Source organism: Rhodnius prolixus, unplaced genomic scaffold (genome assembly GCF_049639745.1).
Source record: "Rhodnius prolixus isolate KJV_2025 unplaced genomic scaffold, Rpr scaffold_9, whole genome shotgun sequence".
Taxonomy (NCBI): domain Eukaryota; kingdom Metazoa; phylum Arthropoda; class Insecta; order Hemiptera; family Reduviidae; genus Rhodnius; species Rhodnius prolixus.
Genome location: NW_027411604.1, coordinates 3,562,885 through 3,582,262, shown reverse-complemented (window position 1 = coordinate 3,582,262; position 19,378 = coordinate 3,562,885). Strand labels below are relative to the sequence as shown.

The 19,378-nt window shown below is 35.3% G+C and overlaps 1 protein-coding gene and 1 long non-coding RNA gene across 6 annotated transcripts in view; both read left to right on the top strand.

The window, feature by feature from the left end:
- Window positions 1–19,378, top strand: part of LOC141454658 (ras-related protein Rap-2a) — a 234,324-nt gene that overhangs the window by 180,831 nt on the left and 34,115 nt on the right. The gene's annotated exons all lie outside the window — the stretch shown is intronic.
- LOC141454662 (uncharacterized) overlaps window positions 1–19,378 on the top strand; it is a 59,454-nt gene that overhangs the window by 23,069 nt on the left and 17,007 nt on the right. Inside the window, exon 5 of one of the 3 annotated variants that reach the window (XR_012458860.1) lies at window positions 10,504–11,114. The exons of the other annotated variants lie outside the window; for them this stretch is intronic. This is a non-coding gene — a long non-coding RNA (uncharacterized lncRNA). Of the gene's footprint in view, window positions 1–10,503; window positions 11,115–19,378 lie in introns of those variants that run through there. 3 annotated transcript variants of the gene reach the window in all.

Here is a 19,378-nt window from a genome sequence, read left to right as displayed (position 1 = left end):
TTAATGTTTATCAAGCTTCTCTTTAGTCTCCTGAGGCGTTTTGCCTTTCATAAAGTAGAAATTCTTTTTCGTCCATTTTTTGAAAATCACTCGACTTCCTCGATTCAAACGAATGCCAAACACAAAGAAATAGACCGATCTGGCTGAAACTTGGTGTGTGTTCTTCCAAGAGATGCTACTAACTAAACATAACCTCGATACGCGCCAGTGGTGCTATCTCTCTGACTTTGCACGGACTTTTCAAACGACCCTCGTATGAGATTGCAGGTTGAAGTGGAGTTTTCTGTGTATCGTGTTTTCAGCAACTTGGGTGACAAAAGGAATGTTAAGGTCAGTGTGTATAGTCCCAGGTTGGGAGACATAAAATGGAGCGTTTACAAATAGTTCGAAGTATTTTAGATTGAAGAGATTGAATCCTTTCGGAGATTGGAGCGTTTGGTTGAACCCTACAGCTAAATTCCATACGCCCAGATAGGTTTCAAAATAAGAAGTATAAATCAGTCTTTTGTTGTCCAGAGAGGGTTTTGATCTATCGTCTAAGAGTCTTTTAAGTTGTCGATAGCGGTCTGTTTAGTTCTGTTCTTTTAAGTCTTGTGTGGGGTTCATTCAATTATTCAAATTTATTTTGTAGCAAAATTTTAAATTAGTACAAAGTGAATTTCTTAATTATTTTGATCATTACATTAAGATGAACTTGTTTAAGTGTGTCCATACCAAATTGATTTTATTTAAATGAATGAAAAATTAGAGAAAACCTTACTTGTACTTCATGTGATGTATTTTCTCAGTATTCTCTGAATTAAAGAGAGGAAAATGTATGAATGGAGGGAAAGTGATTCAGTTATAAAAATAAACCCAGACAATTTTCTTTTTCACTTCTAGACTTAATAGAATTCTAAAAATAAAGATTACTTCTTCCATTCATAAGTTTCATCATTCTTTTTCTTCTGTTTATTTCATTATCCCTTGAACTTATTTAAGAATAGTAGATGGAAATTAATAAACATTTTAACAAAAAGAAATCTTATCTACTTAGAAATGGGGGGCTATTGTTTTACGCTAATTGTTATTTTAGCCAAGAAGGTCTCGCCTTGCCGTATTGCTTTAAGACAAATTTCTATATTTCTTGTAACACCATTTTAAATCATCCTCAACAGCAGTGTGAATAACTTCCAATACTTTTAAGATCCTCCGTGACTCTTTGAAATTAAATCAATAGATTTTTGTTTCACTAATACTAGATGATTCAGCACCAAAGCATCTGCACAATTACGAGTACTTTCTCTTAATAAAAACGGCAAGTCTGAATAATAATTGTTTCTACCTCCCCACCCCATTAAAACTTCAAAATCATCCAAAGAAATATGAAGCAGATTCTGGATTTTGAATTTCCCCCCCCTAAAAATATCAGTTTTGAAGATCTCCGAGTCTGAAAAATTTGGATTTTACAAATTGTTCTATGAATAGCATAACGAATAATTGTAGAAATTTCAAATTAATAACTAAAAAGTTGTAGCGTGTTGCCATGAAGCCCACTTTAACTCAATATTCTCAATCGATTTTTTTGTTTTTGAGGGGGAGGGGTTGGAGAATTTTCTGGAAAACAGCTCAAAAGAATTAAACAGAAACACTTTGTTACTGTGAACGAACAGACATACTGAAATTTGCTATTGTAATTGGCCTACTTTTTCACAACATTCTTGCTCTGGTTCTTTGTAAACTAAGAGGTTTATTTAATTTTGGAATCTTGCCTAAAAGTTCCTAAACTTTATATTCATATACTACGTCAATAAGTAGGTCACACTCGCTCTTTGTTACTGTTAAATTTAATGGAAGTAAGTCGAGCTAGAGTTTTTAATTTTTTTTTTTAAATTAAATACACAGTGGGCAAATGTAATGTTCAAAGCCTTGAAGCCAGTATGTTTTTCATGTAAATTTAAAATACAATAAAATTCAAGATAGAAAAATATGGTAATGCAAAGAATATTAGAAAAAGAATTACAAACATCGTTGTTAACTAATATTAATAAACGCTCTATTCATATTACACTATTTTGTATGCAATATTTAAAGTTTGGACTAAAGCAAAATAAGGCATGGCTATTAGCCGTCCGCCTGGAGTTTGCTATTACTCTAATTCTACAAATTTAGATAATAAAACGTAAATTATGCTTTCTTTATGAAGACTATAAAGATTACTTATTATAAAAGATTAAGGATCATAATTTAATTGTTGTATTAGAAATGCTAGGTAACGCCAAGCTACAAGAGTGTATCCGAATACTCCGCCAACCGTACTGTCCATTCGGGTGGTTAATAACCTCCCTCCGACTGATGGAGACCTTTCCTAGCCATCTGACACGCGGAACTCTCTCAGAACAGGACAAGTTTCCACAAAATGGACCGTATCTTCGATATCTCCAGTATCGCAGAGCGCACAAATACACCCTCTCACAGATCTACTGACACTATAGTTCAGCGATAGCAACTCCTCTCTCAGTTTCATTACTATTCATTATTATCGTTGTTAACTATGGTAAATTCTAAATTCTTCATTAAAAATACATTTTTTTTTTTTTCAATTTATTTTGTAATTTACAATCTGTATAAATATATACAATAAGTAAATAGAAGGTGAATGAGATGAACTGGAGCGGGAAGAGCAGGAGGAGAGAAGCTACCCAGCGGTAGCACTCTCTATATGAGATAGGGGAATGTGAAGAGGAGAATATGAGGAGGGAGGAGAGATAGGAGAGTGATTGCGTTTAGGTCTTCAGACTGCAAGGAAGTCGCGGGGCCACTGGCGAATCAGTCGGCGAGGAGTATTGTTAGGGATGTCAGAGGAGGCGAGAGACAGTACAAGAGGATTTGAGCAAGTCGAGAGAGTAGTATGGAATTTTTAGTATTTAGTCTTGGCGAGTTGGTCTATAAAGGAAGTGTTGAGGTCGTTGTGAAGGTTGAGGTTAGTCACCGTAGAAAGGAGCGTCAGCTATCTGTCGGAGGAGTTTTGACTGAAATGTCCTGTACTGTCCGTATGTATTGTAGGTTTGGCTGAACCCCACAGCTCTAGTCCCGTAAGTCCCCATAGGTTTGAGAATAGTACTGTATATCAAGCGTTTGAGTTCTATGGGCAATTTGGAGCGTCGTCCAAGTAGTCTGTAGTGCAGTTTCGCACGTTTTGTCATTGCCTTTGTCTTTTAAGTCTAGTGTGTGGGGTTCCACGTAAGTCGTTTGTCTATGTAGAGCCCAAGGTAGCGCACAATAATAGGTTTTTTTTTTAATACAAAATTATTAAAGTTGATTTTCTTGAGTCTTGTATGTACTGTTTCATTCAGCCAATAATTTGTTCCATATTTTTTTGATGTAAAATGGGTAGCAAAAGTATTGTGATTTTATTTAAATTTTTGGTTTTAAGTTTTTCCCTGAAATATACCTGTGATTCAGGAACCCTGAGTCCGAAAAAAAAAAAAATATTTTAGAAAATGATCTCTCTTTCTCGATGTTTGTGGACATTTTATTCTTTAAATACATTTTTTATCCTCCCCCCAAAAAACGATAAATCACAATAAGTCAACCTCACAGATGTTGAAGTAACTTGTAAAGAAAATAGGGTTGAATGTGCATGCCATTTTACTTGAACAAAAATTTTTGTACTTCCCGCTGTTTTTTTTTCCAAACAAATTCCATGTTTAACAAAAGTGCACTCCGTAAGTGGCGGTTTTAGCGATCACATAGCTTTTCTCACTCCTACAGGTATTGCCATTCTTTACATTGCTAAAAATATCAGTTTTTTTTGTTTTTTGACAGACTTTTTTCAGATGACCAAAATTGGAATTGTGACTTCTTTATTTTCCTGGCTAGTGTTGTTAAGTTTAAGTGTTATAAGATGCTTCTTTACTAGAAAAGGGGGGAAACTTTTTAAGCTATATTTTTTGAACGTTTCTGAATCTGTATGTATCTTGTCCATTTATTCGTGAGAAGGATATTGTCGTGAGTATAGTAATCAAAGTGAGTCCTTGAGGAATGCCAGTCTTAATGATTCGTCGAGTACTAAGGAACGAGAATTTCCTTCTTCGTTGAGAAAACTCTATGTGCCACCCACACTCGCATTGCGGAATGCTGAAGTTACATCTTGTGTTACATCTCTACAGTATTGCTTTACTTCCAGTTTCATACTTCCTTTATTCGATTTAATTGTTAAGTCGTCATGATTTTTTCTAAAATCCGAATTAATAGGGGTCGTTACACGTGTCTGTAATCGGATAATTATGAGTTGTTCCAAACAGTTATGGCGATAATGGAAAGAAGATAAATTATGCATGTTATTTCCATATAAATGCGCATTTTTATAAATCAAGGCAGATTGCCAAAAAAAACTGCAAAGCACTAGACTTAAGTATGCACAAGTGAATGAAAAACAAAAAAACGTTCACCAGAAAATGCTCTGCCTACATGAAATTATTTCAAGACCTTGAAGTGAATTTCAAATTAGCATACATATTTTTATAACACAGTATGTGATTCGTCCTTCGTGGCGATGCATATCCGTTTTGGATGCTGTATTGTAGCATGACTTTAGGTAGGGCGTACCCCATTTATGAATCCATTACTTTATTAGTAGCCTTTTTTTATTAATTTTTTTCTATTTTATTTCTTTTACTCCTACAAACCGCCAGGGCAACTCCATCTAAGATCACGAAAGTTGTAGCAGGCGTCAAGCTGTCCAAAGTAGCTTTCATTTATTACAGATCCCACTTCCCCTGAGGCAATTCTCTTGTCTCATTTCAAGCCTAGACTTTTTTTTGCCAGCTTTAAGCCTAAAAAAAAAGAATTAAATGAATTTAAATTTGTTTGTCTCAAGACTTACATAGTTTTATTAGATTCATTGTAGGCGTGGAAAAAACTTCATAAATGAGGAAAACTATGTAAGAAAAGTTGATTTTTTTTTTGCTAGTGAAATAAAGGAATGTCTCTTGTTATTTTCTTTGTTCACACCCATTTTATTTACTTATTTACAATATGGGCAATCACCCAGTTACAAAGAAATATAATTTAAAGTAACATTTAATAATAACTCAACATATAATGTATAGAATATACATACGTATGTAAATTAAGTAATGAGAATGATTTTTTTAACATTTTTTTATTCAAAAAGAATTACAATTCTATATGGTCACCTTCCAAATAACTTCCTTCTGAAGCCCCACAGCGCTGGAGACGTTTCTTCCACTCCTCATAGCAGTGCTCGAACTCCGATACGGGAATAGCCTTCAGCTGGAGCGGTTACAGCCGTTTGAATGTTTTCGACTGTCCCAAAATGAGTTCCCTTGAGGTAATTTTTCAAACTTCGGAAAGAGAAAAAAGTCACAAGGACTCAAGTCAGGCGAATAAAGAGGCTGGAGGAGCCACAGGAATGTTTTTACTGGCCAAAAACTCTGTTTATTGAAATTGCTGTGTGACAAGGAGCATTATCGTGATGCAACACCCACTTGTTCTTTATGTTTCGTATATCATACATTTACAGTCATAGAATAGAAATAAAAATAAAATATAGACATACTCGTACTTTACTTAATAGATACACTTTAAAATATATACTATAAAATCTACTTTAAAAATAGATAAACTTTACTTAATTAATGAATCTTAATGATATCACAAATAAGTGGTAAGAAGTTTTCCTTAGCACCAATCACCGCAAAATCAGCTATTTAACAAACGTTTCAACTCGATCATGTTGGTGTTGAATATATCAAAATCAGCGGGTAGATGATTAACTTGATCCGCAACTCCTGGAAAATAACTGAACTTACGATAATTAGTACCATGGCACACTTTAGAAAACACTTGTTGTCTAGTACTGTTTGTTGGCACGTGATAGCAGTTCAGGACAGTTAATATTATTATTTAGTATTTTGAAAATAAAAATTACGTCTGTGGCTTGTCTACGAAACTGTAAAGTATTCAAACCAGTAAATTCCATTATGATGTCATCGTACGGTACTTCCGTCATGGCTTTTGTCTCTCGATATTTAAATTTAAAGGATTTTTCTTAATTTTTAATTTTCCTGCACCAAATCCATGCTGTTTATAGAAAATCCATATTTTCTTTCGTTGGATTTTCACTTAGTTTAAGGTTTTCTATGATTTGGTCATAAATCTTTGAAAGATTTTTGGGGTACGATTGGCCTTTCTCTTGTTTTCTTTTTCTTTTTAAATCAAATTTGGCGAAGAAAATTCATTGCAGGGAACAGACGGGAGTAGAAGGAACTAAAATTTCCATTGTATCAATAACCTAATATTGTTATTTATGTTAATTATTGAGGAGTAACTTATGCTAGCTAAGGATTCTAGATTAATAATCTTTCTTCCCTTTGTATAATCCTATAAAATTTTAATAAAAAAAGTCTGGAGTGCCTCAGTAATTGGAAAAAATGCTCAAAATTAAAATACTCAAAACCATAATTTCCATCCCAGTATCTCTTTACTAAATACAATATCATTGGACTGAGCACTTGAAAAACTTGGAAGATTATATGTCAAAAGAGTAAACTGGCGAGATGTTATGAAAGAGTAAGGTCTAAAGTAGTTAGATTATTTACTGGGAGTATAACTTGGGCGAGTTTTATCTAGGGAATATTAAAGAAGGACGAAGGAAGAGAAGGGCCTTGGCTGTGGAGTTGAGCAGGCAGTTCGTGTCCTTGGTTCATGACGAGACAGTCTGAAGGTGGTGGTAATGTTATTAAAATATGATAAAGTCAGTTTGATATCAATCAAGGGCAAGTACCGCTCAAGTGTCACCTAAATATGATATCATATTAAATTTTATAAAAGTTTTCTCTACAGTACAGTGGTGTCTGGCACATTAAAATACTTGGTACAGTATGGGATATTAATCAGTTTTATACAAAATACAAGCAACTATTCAAATTTCAAAATATACCCCCAAAATATTAAACAATAATAATTTATTTGATTGGTTACTGTAGGGCAGCGTTTCCCAACCTTTTTTGACTCGCGTACCACATGGTAGTACATCATGCTAAATTGTACCACTTCGTAAAAATGATTGAATTTCGTGAAATTTGTTACTCTGAGTGTGTTATTTTATTATTGTTATCTTTATTTGTACAGAGATACAATGTATGTGTTACAAAGGAGGTTCCAAGTTCATGTTCACTTTATAAACTTCGTAAAGTGTAAGATCTTAGTTTTAAAACTTTTTTAAAATAATTAAAAACTGCGTACATATTTTTCTCTTCAAAATTATTAATTAATTTACAAAGTTCTTCTTTAGGATTATTGTATTTGTGCCCAAATCTTCTAAATTAATTTCTTTAAAGCATTCAACAACCGGTTGAATTTAAAAATGTTGCTTGGATCTATCTTTACTCATTACAATCAGTCTCTTTAAGCAGATTTTTTACATAGTTATCATCCAAGCATGATACACATGATAATTCTATTCAATTTTCTTTACCTTTCATTGATAATGTTGTAGCTTTTCCTAAATTTTCTTTAGAGAAGGGGGGTTTGAAATCCTATTATCATTTGTGTGTTTTCGGGTTTTGGGAAAATACTCCATGAAAGACAATTTTAATCCTGCTAAATGTGCTATTATATTTTCTCGTATATCTTGAGACAGACTAACCTTATTTACAGTAAATATTAACAACTTTACTGTATAATATTATTAATTAAAATAATTTTTATGTATTATTGAAAAAAAAAACGTTTCTATGATATTTTTATGCTTTAATTTTTTTAAAAATTTATTATTTCCGCCATTATTGATTCGCGTACCACAGGTTGGGAAACGCTGCTTTAGGGCATCAATTTGTGCATAAATATTAATACGCCCACCATGTTGAGCTGTGTTTGGTCACGTGACTTTACTCTTTGCCTATTTAGTTTGGAGGTCATCTGAGACGGATCTTCTTTGCAATATTTGTTTTAAATTTTTTACTCTGGTTACTCTAGTTGGTGAATTCTTCGGAGGTGGTAACATGTTATCCTTGGAACAGGATACAAAAAAAAAAAAAAAAAAGAAAAGAAAACCTTATGTGGTGCAGGATGTGGAAGAGTTTTGAAGAACAAAAGTAGCCTGTACATTTGTTTAAAGAACAGGCGTGGTTCTCTGGAGTGTTTTCTCTTTGTGTGCGACTGGTGTTGAGGGACGAAGGATTTCGATTAAGTTCTTGGTGGAATATTATAAATTTTGATAATATAAAGACTAGTGGAGTTAGAGGAGTGGAAGTTGCTAGGTATCTTTTGTGAGGTTGGGTCAGTCCTTACCAGGAGGTGTGTCACATATCGTGGAGAACTAGTTGTCCAACCTACGCTCGTGTGTTCCTCTAAAAAAAAGGGGGACACAAGATAAACCAGACAGGGCTTCTTCCCTTTTTTATGCTAAGAAATAGAAATAATCGAAATTAAAACAGATTAAGAAAAAACATAAAATAAAGATACAGTCGAATATTAGAATCATCTTCTAATATTTAATTAAGTTTAAATAGGAAATAAAATTATTTATGTAATTAAATTATTGAAAATCAAAAATTTAAATTATTCAACTTATTAACTTAGAATTTTCCATGTTGTTCTGCGGCCTCAGAAGGGATATTTCATGTGAAAGCTGGAAAAACTGCAAGATAATATTTTGTTCTAGTAAAAGTTAATTTTTTTGTGCTGGATTGGCTCAGCTATGGATCAGGCATAACTTCAACGTTATTCTCAAGAAATAAGCCTCAAAAATTGGTCAAAGCTTACCCGGGTACTTCTGTAAAAAAAAATTTTCTTGGCATTAAAGTGATGGCAATTCCTCAGCAACATAGAAACCATTATCCAAGGATTACGCTGTAAATTGTTTCCTGCTACTTAAGTATCCAGATTGGACGATAGTGTTAGGAGTAGGATTTGATGTAGAGGTTGTAAGTTCAGACTAGTCAGTGGGGAGATCTACAGTTCCAGTCCCGATTGTACCAAATATTGATTTAAATAGGAGAATTTTTGTAGTAAAGAGATTGCAATCCATGTCCAAAGGCACCTGAATTTGGTATTTGGAAGTTAAGCCTCGTGTTGCCTCGTATTGGTTGAAAACACTAGACGATTACTTTCCTCAGTTAAAAAAAAAAGAAAAAGTAAAGTTATGCCTATTTTTTTCAGGCTAATGTCCAACTACGAATAGATGACGTAGACATAGGCGACTAGCAAACATACTTTACTATAAATTATTTTTAATTTTTACGCCATGAAATTAAATTCAAAGCCTTAACCGGTAATCGAACCCAGTAACACTACAATACATCTTAGCTTCGCGGGTCTCGCATCTAACCGCTAGCTGTTGTGCATTTTCTTTTGCTCAGTGAGGATAAGGATAGTGCCTGCGCATGTAGACACTTTTAAATTCTAAAGATAAACAAAATAAATATTCCGTGTAAGGCGCCACGGAAGCTGAGCGGTTAGAGGATAGACCAGCAAAGCTAAGTTGTATTGCTTTACCAGGCTATATTGCCCGGTCTATACATTTAATGGTTAATATGAGAAATTTACAGTAAAGTATGTTTGCTAGTCGCCACGCTAGCCGAGCGGTTAGAGGCTAGACCTGCAAGGCTAATAATATGTATTGGGTACTTGGCTATATTCCCCGGTCTATACCTTTAATGGTTAATATGAGAAATTTACAGTAAAGTATGTTTGCTGGTCGCCACGATAGCCGAGCGGTTAGAGGCTAGACCTGCAAAGCTAAGGTGTATTGCGGTACTAGGCTATATTCCCCGGTCTATACCTTTAATGGTTAATATGAGAAATTTATAGTAAAGTATGTTTGCTAGTCGCCACGGTAGCCGAGCGGTTAGATGCTAGACCCGCAAAGCTAAGATGTATTGCGGTACTAGGCTATATTCCCCGGTCTATACCTTTAATGGTTAATATGAGAAATTTGCAGTAAGGTATGTTTGGTAGTCACCACGATAGCCGAGCGGTTAGAGGCTAGACGCGCACAGCTAAGATGTATTGCGGTACTAGGCTATATTCCCCGGTCTATACCTTTAATGGTTAATATGAGAACTTCGCAGTAAAGTATGTTTGCTAGTCGCCACGATAGCCGAGCGGTTAGAGGCTAGACCCGCAAAGCTAAGGTGTATTGCGGTACTAGGCTATATTCCCCTGTCTATACCTTTAATGGTTAATATGAGAAATTTGCAGTAAAGTGTGTTTGCTAGTCGCCACGGTAGCCGAGCGGTTAGAGGCTAGGGGTCTAGGCTTTGCGGGTGCAAAGCTAAGATGTATTGCGGTACTAGGCTATATTCCCCGGTCTATACCTTTAATGGTTAATAAAAGAAATTTACAGTAAAGTGTGTTTGCTAGTCGCCTCCGTCCACGACACCTAATTGGTAGTTGGACGTTAAGCCCCGCCTGAAAAAATAGGCGATTACTTTATTTCTGTATTTCCGTTTTTGTTTTTTTGTTTTCTCAATTCTTTTGAATGTAAACATAAAGCCGCAGACCAAGATTGGGCTATTTGGACTACATTGAACGATTGGCACAAAAGCGACGTCAGACAAGGTCATCTACCCGAAGATTGACAAGTAATACAGAAGAGTTCGTCTGATGGTTAAAGGGCTAAGTTATCTTAAGCTGGACGCTGAAAGGCATAAGAGCGAAGACAAAAAAGAAGAAGCATGTAAACATAAATATTCGACTATTAAATTTGAATATGAATCAAATTCCCCAGCATTTTGTTTATTATTTACAATATAAAAAAAAGAAATATATAAAATCGAAAACAAAATAAAAAAAAAAAAGAAATCGAAACCACTGTCAACAAAGATATCCTTGGAGGAGCGATTGGGCGAGGTATTCGGGACTACTAATAATGTTGATTTGAGATACCACTGCTCCCTATAAAATTTGTAAAAATAAAAACTGGATCTACTTTTATTTCAGATTCTAAAATCTTTTATTTTATTATCTAATGATCCTGGAATTTATTGTTCTCTTTAGAGAAGTTCAACAAAATATTTGTTTCCTGTTTGTATTTATAGACAGTGGATTTATATTTTTACATTTATGGCAGTATTTCCTGTATAATCGAGTCACTGACTGGGCTTGCTTTTACTGTCACTTACTCTACTGTAGTTAGAACATGATGGGGCGGATACTTTATTTTGAGATTCCGCCGGAAACATGCATTTTGAGGTCCCCCTTAATCCGAAAAAGTGGATTTTATGAAATGGTCTCTGTGTATGTGCAGTGTTACTCAAAAACTTAAACAAAAGAGCGCTTAAATTTGATAAATCGCTTAAACTGCTCCTAGGTCTTCCTTTAAACTTACTGTGCTGATTGCTCGCTGATATATGTGCATTTTTTATAATTTTAATTTTATAACAGTTGTTTTATTAGGTTAAATGACTGTACGGCAACGTATCTACCAATCAGTCCTTCGTAGGATCGCTCCGTTATCCCTAATTGAACATTTATTAAAGTTAAGAAGTCTCTTTGGATTTAGCAATCCCATAAGATAAGATAAGATAATAGACGAAACGGGACTCTACGCCCCACGGCGCCGCAGCCACAAAAGACTTATTGTGCCAGCCCCTTCTTAGTTCTAGTAAGCGAACCCTCCCCTCCTAAAGAGGCTGAGGACTTTCCCTACTAGTTCTTTTTGCGCTACTATCTCCTTCAGCCTCAGCGTTCCAAAGGTTTCATAGCGCAATCGAACAGCAGGTGAGAGGCCGTTTCCTCCTCTTCCTGACATAATCTGCACAATGGTTCCGAGCTAATAAGCCCCAACTTGCGCAGATGCTTCCTGAACCTACCGTGCCCCGTGAACAGGCCTGTAATCAGAGTAATCTGATTTCTACCCAAGCACAGGGTCTCTTTGGTTCTTTGCTTACACAGCCAAGGCATCATAGTCTTGCTGTGTTTAACCCCAGGACACATCACCCAGTTCTTCTCGTGCTCCCTCCAGATCCAATCTCTGAGAGTTGCACGAGCCGAACCCCTGGTGATCCCCAGGACAGGCACCGGACCGATGAAAGGAGTGTTAGATCCATTCCTGGCCAGATGATCAGCTTTCTCATTCCCTTCAATCCCTATATGGCACGGCACCCATTCCAGTCGAACTTTGTTGAGCCGCGCCAGTAGTTCTAGGGCTTTCCTGCATTCCCAAACCAGAGAAGAGGTCATTCTGAAGGATACAAGAGCCTTCAGTGCAGCCTGGCTGTCAGAAAAGATACGAAACAATCCCATAGGTGCATTTTGTTTTCACAGCGTTGCCCTACACTGTATTGCCCTTGAATAATCTAGCATCAGAGGAAAACTGATAACTGCTTATCACTAAATGACACTATTTAGGGTAGAATTAGACCTGGATAAATAACAAAAAAGATTTTTAAGAGAACAGAAAATTTTGTGTTTATTTAAATGTCAGCCGAAACGTTTTGTTTTGCAATTTTGTTATTACATCTTACAAATCACTCAGTATTGACAAGTCGTCTAAATAATGTATGATCCATAAATTCCAGAGTATGGGTAGATTCCAGCGATTCCAGCAATACTTCTGTATCCGATTCCATATGGATATCCAATTCCACCGACAAGTACTTGTTTCTTAACTCGTTCAACTTCTTCTACGGCTACTACGCAGGCAATTGCCAAAGCGAGGAAGAACTGTTTGCAAATAACGAGATTTAGAATCATTGTAATCGCTGAATAATCGCATGAAAATTAGGCATTTAAATTATGGATTAAATTACTAAATTGCTGAATACTTACAAGAAATTTGAACATGGTTGTCTTATTAGTGTCTGTTCCTGTTGCGAAAGAACTGATACCTAAATATTCTCTGGTCCTAGTTTATATACTAAGACGTTGAAGGACTTTTCCTAATGATCATAGGAGAGCCACACCTAGTTTTAGAGTTTCGGAAATTTAAAATTAACAATTTTTTCCCCCTAGAGTAGGAGTGTGGACAATAGGTGAATGGTTATATAACTTGATCTTTTATACATTAGTTTATAACTTTATTTTATACATTAGTTCAATGACTTTTTTGTTGTTTGTATTAGGCCGATTAAGTATTTATAGATTATCCAATGTAATTAGGTACTTTGGCATACTCATTAGCTTTTTTCTTCCTGTTATTTTTGCTTAGGCAGGAATTGCGATTGCAACTAACAGTCGATATAGTTTGTGGAGTAAGCAATGCACTGAGAGCGGAAAGACGAAGTGAGATACTTGATGGAAGTGTTCTTGTACGAATGGTTCTACAGTATGGAGCGTTGGCTATCTAGATTGTAACACTGTAAAGATTGTAAGCGATTGTATAATTTAGATGCTTGGAAGACACTCCCAAAGTTCGAGTCCTTAAGTCTCTGAACGAATTCAGAAGTGCGTTGTAAATGAAGATCTTATTGTTTACTGGAAGTTTTGATCATCTGTTTTTAAAGGTACCATATTTTTGAGGGGTTCTTCTACTTTAGAGTCTTAGGTGTGGATTCCAAGTTAGCCGTTTGTCAATGTAGAGTCCGATAGTTAGCATCTGCACAGGGAAGCACCAATAGGTTTATTAACTAAATTCATCTCTCCGCTTTAAACAAACTTAATTCTGTATAAAATACTTGCGAGACTAAACTGAACTTATGAAACCAAATTGTGCGGCTTCGCGAAGTTCTTTGACATTCTCAGAGAATCCAATCCTACCAATCTTAAGGCCATAACATATTAGGCAGTAATTATTTATGTCCCCAATTTAATTCCATTCCAAATATTTCACAAATCGGCCATTCTTCATCATTAATTATTAAACATATTCCAAGTCCAAGTGATTAACCGATTTATTTTTATTTTTTTTTTATTTAAGACGCGTCAACATCTAAGATCATTGTCGTGCAGAGCTTTCTTCAAGGCACCCCTGGTCTTCGGATATTGTTCTCTCGTTAAAGATAACACTTTCCATCACCGAACAGCCAGCCGTAAGAAGTTCCAAAGAAAATCTTAAGGGCCACCAGCTGGAATCGCTAGTAACGTGGGAATGCTGTACACCAATCCCTTAGCTTATCTCTTCCTTGTGTTTTGTTTCATACCAGTAACTTGGAAATTTGATGAATTGTTAAAACTAACTACGTAGATATTAAGTAAAAATAGCTAGATTTAATATTCTGCCTGTAATTTACTTTAAAACTTTTGTAATTTTTATTAGAACATTTGTTCAAGCAATGATCAGTTTGGCCAGGAATGGAGCTAGTACTCCTTTCATTGGCCCGGAACCAGTCCTAGGGATCACTAGGGGTGCAGTTCGTGAGGCTCTCAGAGACTGGATCTGGAGAGAACATGAAAAGTACTGGGTGATGCTTCCTGGGGTCAAACAAAGCAAGAGGGTTATGCCCTTGTTGTGCAAACAAAGAACCAAAGTGACTCTACGTTTGGGCAGGAATCAGATCACTCTGATTACAGGCCTATTCACAGGGCACGGAAGGTTCAGGAAGCACCTGCACAAGGTAGGGCTTAACAGCTCGGAACCGATGTGCAGATTGTGCCAGGAAGAGGAAGAAACGGCCTCTCACCTGTTACTTGATTGCGTTGCAATAGAGTGACTGCGATACGAAATCTTTGGTACCATGAGACCAGAGGAGATTGTAGCGCAGAAGGAACTGGTAGGGAAAGCCCTCAACCTTCTTAGAAGGGGGAGGTTTCATTTACTAGACTTAGAGGGGAAGGCACAATAAGCCTCTTGGTGGCTACAGTGCCGTGGGGCATGGGTCCCGTCCCGCCGTGTAAATCCAATCTGTTCAAGCAAATCTCTTTTTTAGGGCATTGTGAAAACGGGATGGAGTTGGTAGATCACTCCATGAAGAGTATTCGCATTTTAGTATCTGCAATCTATCTCAACTTAGTAATTATTAATATTTTTTAAAATTTTGAGATTGAAAAATAATGTATAGGTTAAAGGACCACGAGAATTATAGCGAGAGTACTTGGCGAACATTTTCTTGCTCTACCTAGCTAGGGTATTTTAATTTTAACTGCTCTCAGGTGCATTTTTTTCTTTTAAATAATTTATTAATATTTACACCTTTATTATTATAATGATTGCTATCGTTGTATATCATTAATTATGCACTCATTCTCAAACAGTAACAACCAGTCTGATGAGCTTTTGAAAGCTCCTGTGGGGTTAACTTGGAAAGTGGCTATCCAAGTGGGTATGTTATCGTCAGAAATTCAAATGATGGAACGCAAGCTTCTACGTCCACACATTACCATATTAGAGAGAGGCTGGACAAGTTTACATTGTGGCCAGTGTAGATGGAAATTTTATTGGAAATTTCCATCTAATGTAAATTTAATTAAAATCATGCCTAATTTTAGAAATTTAAACAACACATATATTTGTTTATTGTTTGGAAAGATTTCGCCAAATTTTGGGCTTAAATTTGGATAAATTGGAATTTAAATTTGCTGAATGTTGATTACTTAGTTGCTGATTAGTAGATTAGTTGCTGTCTACTTCATTAAACTGATAATTTAAAACAAAACATGATTAATATTCTCTGACTTTCCTGGAATAAATTCCACTTCCTCCCAATAACAGGAAGTGTTTATATCTTGTCAACTTTAAATTTAAAAAAAGTTCACCGGAAGTAATCACACACACACACACTCAAAAATAATGGAATGAACATCTTTCTCTTACTAAAGTAAAAAAAAGTAAAGTAATCGCCTATTTTTTCAGGCGGGGCTTAACGTCAAACTACCAAATTAGGTGTCATGAACGGAGGCGACTAGCAAACATACTTTACTATAAATTTCTTTTTATTAACCATTAAATAAATTCCAAGGCCTAAGACCGGGAATCGAACCCTGTACCACAATACATATTAGCTTCACAGGTCTCGTCTCTAACCTCTCGGCTACCGTGGCGCCCTCTTTCTCTTACTATAATCCTCGGGGTTCAAAATCAGAATTTTTGAAACTTCTTCCACTATTCTTAACTTGAAGTATACGTTCTACACACTTAAGGATATGCCCTAAATTTTAAATGAAATTTGAGGATTTTATCTCTTATGGAAAAAAGAGGAATAAAAAGGTCATTGTGCAGTTTTTGAATATTTATCGGCCCTTTTAAAACTTCGGACAGCTTGTGCAGTTTGTAAAGAGCCATACTTTACTCGAGTTAGAGGGGGGATTTCTTTTCATTACTGTTTATTTCTACGTTAAACACTCTCTTTAGATAGATATTGATTGCAAATGAAGTTGCTACAGAACCAAATTCAGCTACTTAAAGATTTATCTCCTATAAATGACCACACAAGAATGTGGACAGCGGTAAAGGATATGTGATGTCAAGCTACGATTATTCCGTGGGTACGATGAAACCTAAATAATGATTAAAAATAAATTATTTACTAAATATAATTTTTTTAAAAAAATAATGTGAACAGTTGTACTGAGAGGTAGACACTTAATACATTATTTAAAATAGTTGCTAAGTAACCGTTCTTCTCCATAAATAGGGTACAGTTAATGGTGTGTTCCGCAGATGGCAGTAATAATGAAACTGAGAGCTGAGCTGGCGGTAGTCTAAGAGCAAAGACTGTGAGATGATGCAACTCAGAATAGTTGCTGTCGGTTAATTCAACCGTTGAATTTCTGGTTATAGCTTTTGTATTTCCTGTTTCCAGATGCCCACAATATTTAAAGAACAAACTAAAACGATAAGGGATACATCCTTTTATATTCATTACAGTCTTCTCCTTTCGAATTTTACTTCAGATAAATTTGAGATGCCCTGTTATACTTGGTAATGCAGCTTCTCATCCAAGAAATATATGGATTCTTGGATGAGATGTTACATTACTAAGTAAAACCAAGGGCTCTGATGTGATATCCCTTTTTTAAGTCATATTAGACTTCCAATGACCGCCCTTTAAGTCCTTTTAGGATTGAGTGAAGCAGGTCCCATGGTGTATATTTTGTGTATTATTCAAAATTTTATTGAATCGTGAAACAGATCGTCAAACCATATCTCTATTAAGGTGCGTTCGACGTGCAATACTCGTTGTGAAAAATATAAAATTGCCATTAACTACAAAAAAAAAACTCGAAATTTTAATAAAATACAATAAGAATATTATTTGGTGTGATGTTTCCTTTATCTTACCAATAGAACTGCCAAGTACTTTATACGGAGGGGGTGGAGGGAGTCAGTCAAATGATAAGTGGTTAGTACATGTTTGGTCTCCGCATTAGAGATTGGGGAATTACGCACACAAATAGAAGCTCTCAACCCTTGTGCAATGCCCGTTTTTACCTTAGATAGAGATTCAGACCTCAGTATGATTTCATTTTACACAGAATTCAGAGCTCTTTTCTTCCTTGTAAAAAAGCTCTTGTGCCCCTAGTTAACTAGAGCAAATGCATACGTGAAGCGGTACAAGATTTTTGAATGAGCACAGAATGCTCTGTCTGTAATCTCAAGCGCTCCCCCCCCCCCAGAGAGATTGCAGAAAAAGTCGCATGCAGTGACTATTACGGACGTTGTAAACTTTTGGTTGTTATGCCTTTGCGTTCGACACGTGTATACACGTCATTGTCTGATTTTAATTCACGCACACTGTGGGTTTTTTTTTTTGTTTTTTTAAACTAAATTCCACGCTTAACTGGATAAATGTTTTAGAATTGGGTTCATTTGAACTTAAACAGTTATCACTTAGGTTTGAAACAGTTTTCTGCTGAATATTGCTTTTAGTATAGTCCTGGAAGAAGGAGGATTGTTGTAACATCATAACTTCTTCGAACAGCAATATTTTATTGCAGTTGAACATATAATAATATTGAAGCAAAAACTGATGAAAGTCTTGAAAAACAGTTCACACTAGAGTTGTAGAAAACTGCTGAGTTTTGATTTATTAGAAGACAATTTCCTCATCCGTAAGAAAAATAAATCCATTTTCTCCATGACCTTGTCAAAATAATAATAAGAATAAAAAGAAAATTCATTTTCCTTTGGTTCATTTTTTTTTAATTATTCATGGTTCTATCATTTTTCTTTTCCAACTTCTTTTATAAATGGAAAAACCTTACAAACTATACAAGACTGAATTAATAAAGAAATCCATTGTTACATTTGCCCACTTGTGTTGAGATTTTATTTTTATTTATTATATTTTTCAAAAATTTTCCAAAAAACTGTTAACTGTTTTTCGATTTATTAATTTTTTTGTTTACTTTTATTTTTTGCAGCCACCTTTGCAAACTTCTTGACCAATTGGTTGTCCTTCAGTCAATAAACACAGACTTGCGGCCATAGTCATTGCCAAGGTTACAGGTTTTTTTATTAGGAAATAGACTGTTCCTATAACCTTTTTTTTCCCTCCGCAATCGTGGTACATAATGGAACCATTTGGCGAAGAAAATTCAGAATCAGTCACTATTTTGTTTGGGCTCTATGTGTGTGCTTAAGTAAGTTTTTGCACTAATCATAAAAAAAAATTAATAATAAAATAAAATAGTATAAAAACTTATAAACTTTAAGAAATAGTTTAGCTATTAATAAATACTAGTCCTGTGTCCCAGTGACCCAACTAGTAATAAATACTATTTGGTATAGTGGTTTGAAGGGAGGTATTTGTTAGTGAGCGATCATCAGTTCGAATCCTGAGTGTAGCTTACTTTTAATTTGTTTACAAAAATTTTAATGCCAAAGTATGTGCTTAAGCCCCTCGGCCAAGACACCTAATTAGGTAGTTGGACGTTAAGCCCTGTCTGGAAAAAAAGTTTTACTTTAAAGACATTACTTTAACATTAATAAATAATATGTTAATTTTTTTTTTAATATTTCATTGAAATTTGCAACTGTAACGGTTGTTGCAACAAGCAAATGTGATGTAATATAATGTCTTGATTATTAATGATGATTGGAGGCTTATCAAATGGCAAATCAAAAATATCGTTACGAAATCAAAATGTACGAGGGTCGTTTGAAAAGTGCGTGCAAAAATAAAAACTACTTAATTTTTTGGGGTAAACCTTTTTTATTTTTCAACATAGTCTCCTTTTAGGCTTCTACACTTCGTCCAACGCTGCTCTAGTTTGTTGATCCCTTCCGAATAATAGGATTTGTCCAAGTCTGAAAAATAGCCATTCGTTTCTGCAATCACCTCCTCGTTTGAATAAAATCTTTTACGGTCTTCGCCTTTTTTTGGCGCAGATTCCCCCTTGGTAACCCATTGTTTAGATTGTTCTTTGGTCTCAGGAGTGTAGTGATGTATCCATGTTTCATCCACAGTGACGAAACGACGCTTAAAGTCCTGCGGATTCTTCTGGAACAGCTGCAAACCGTCCTTACACGATTTCGTTTTTGGTCAAGCGT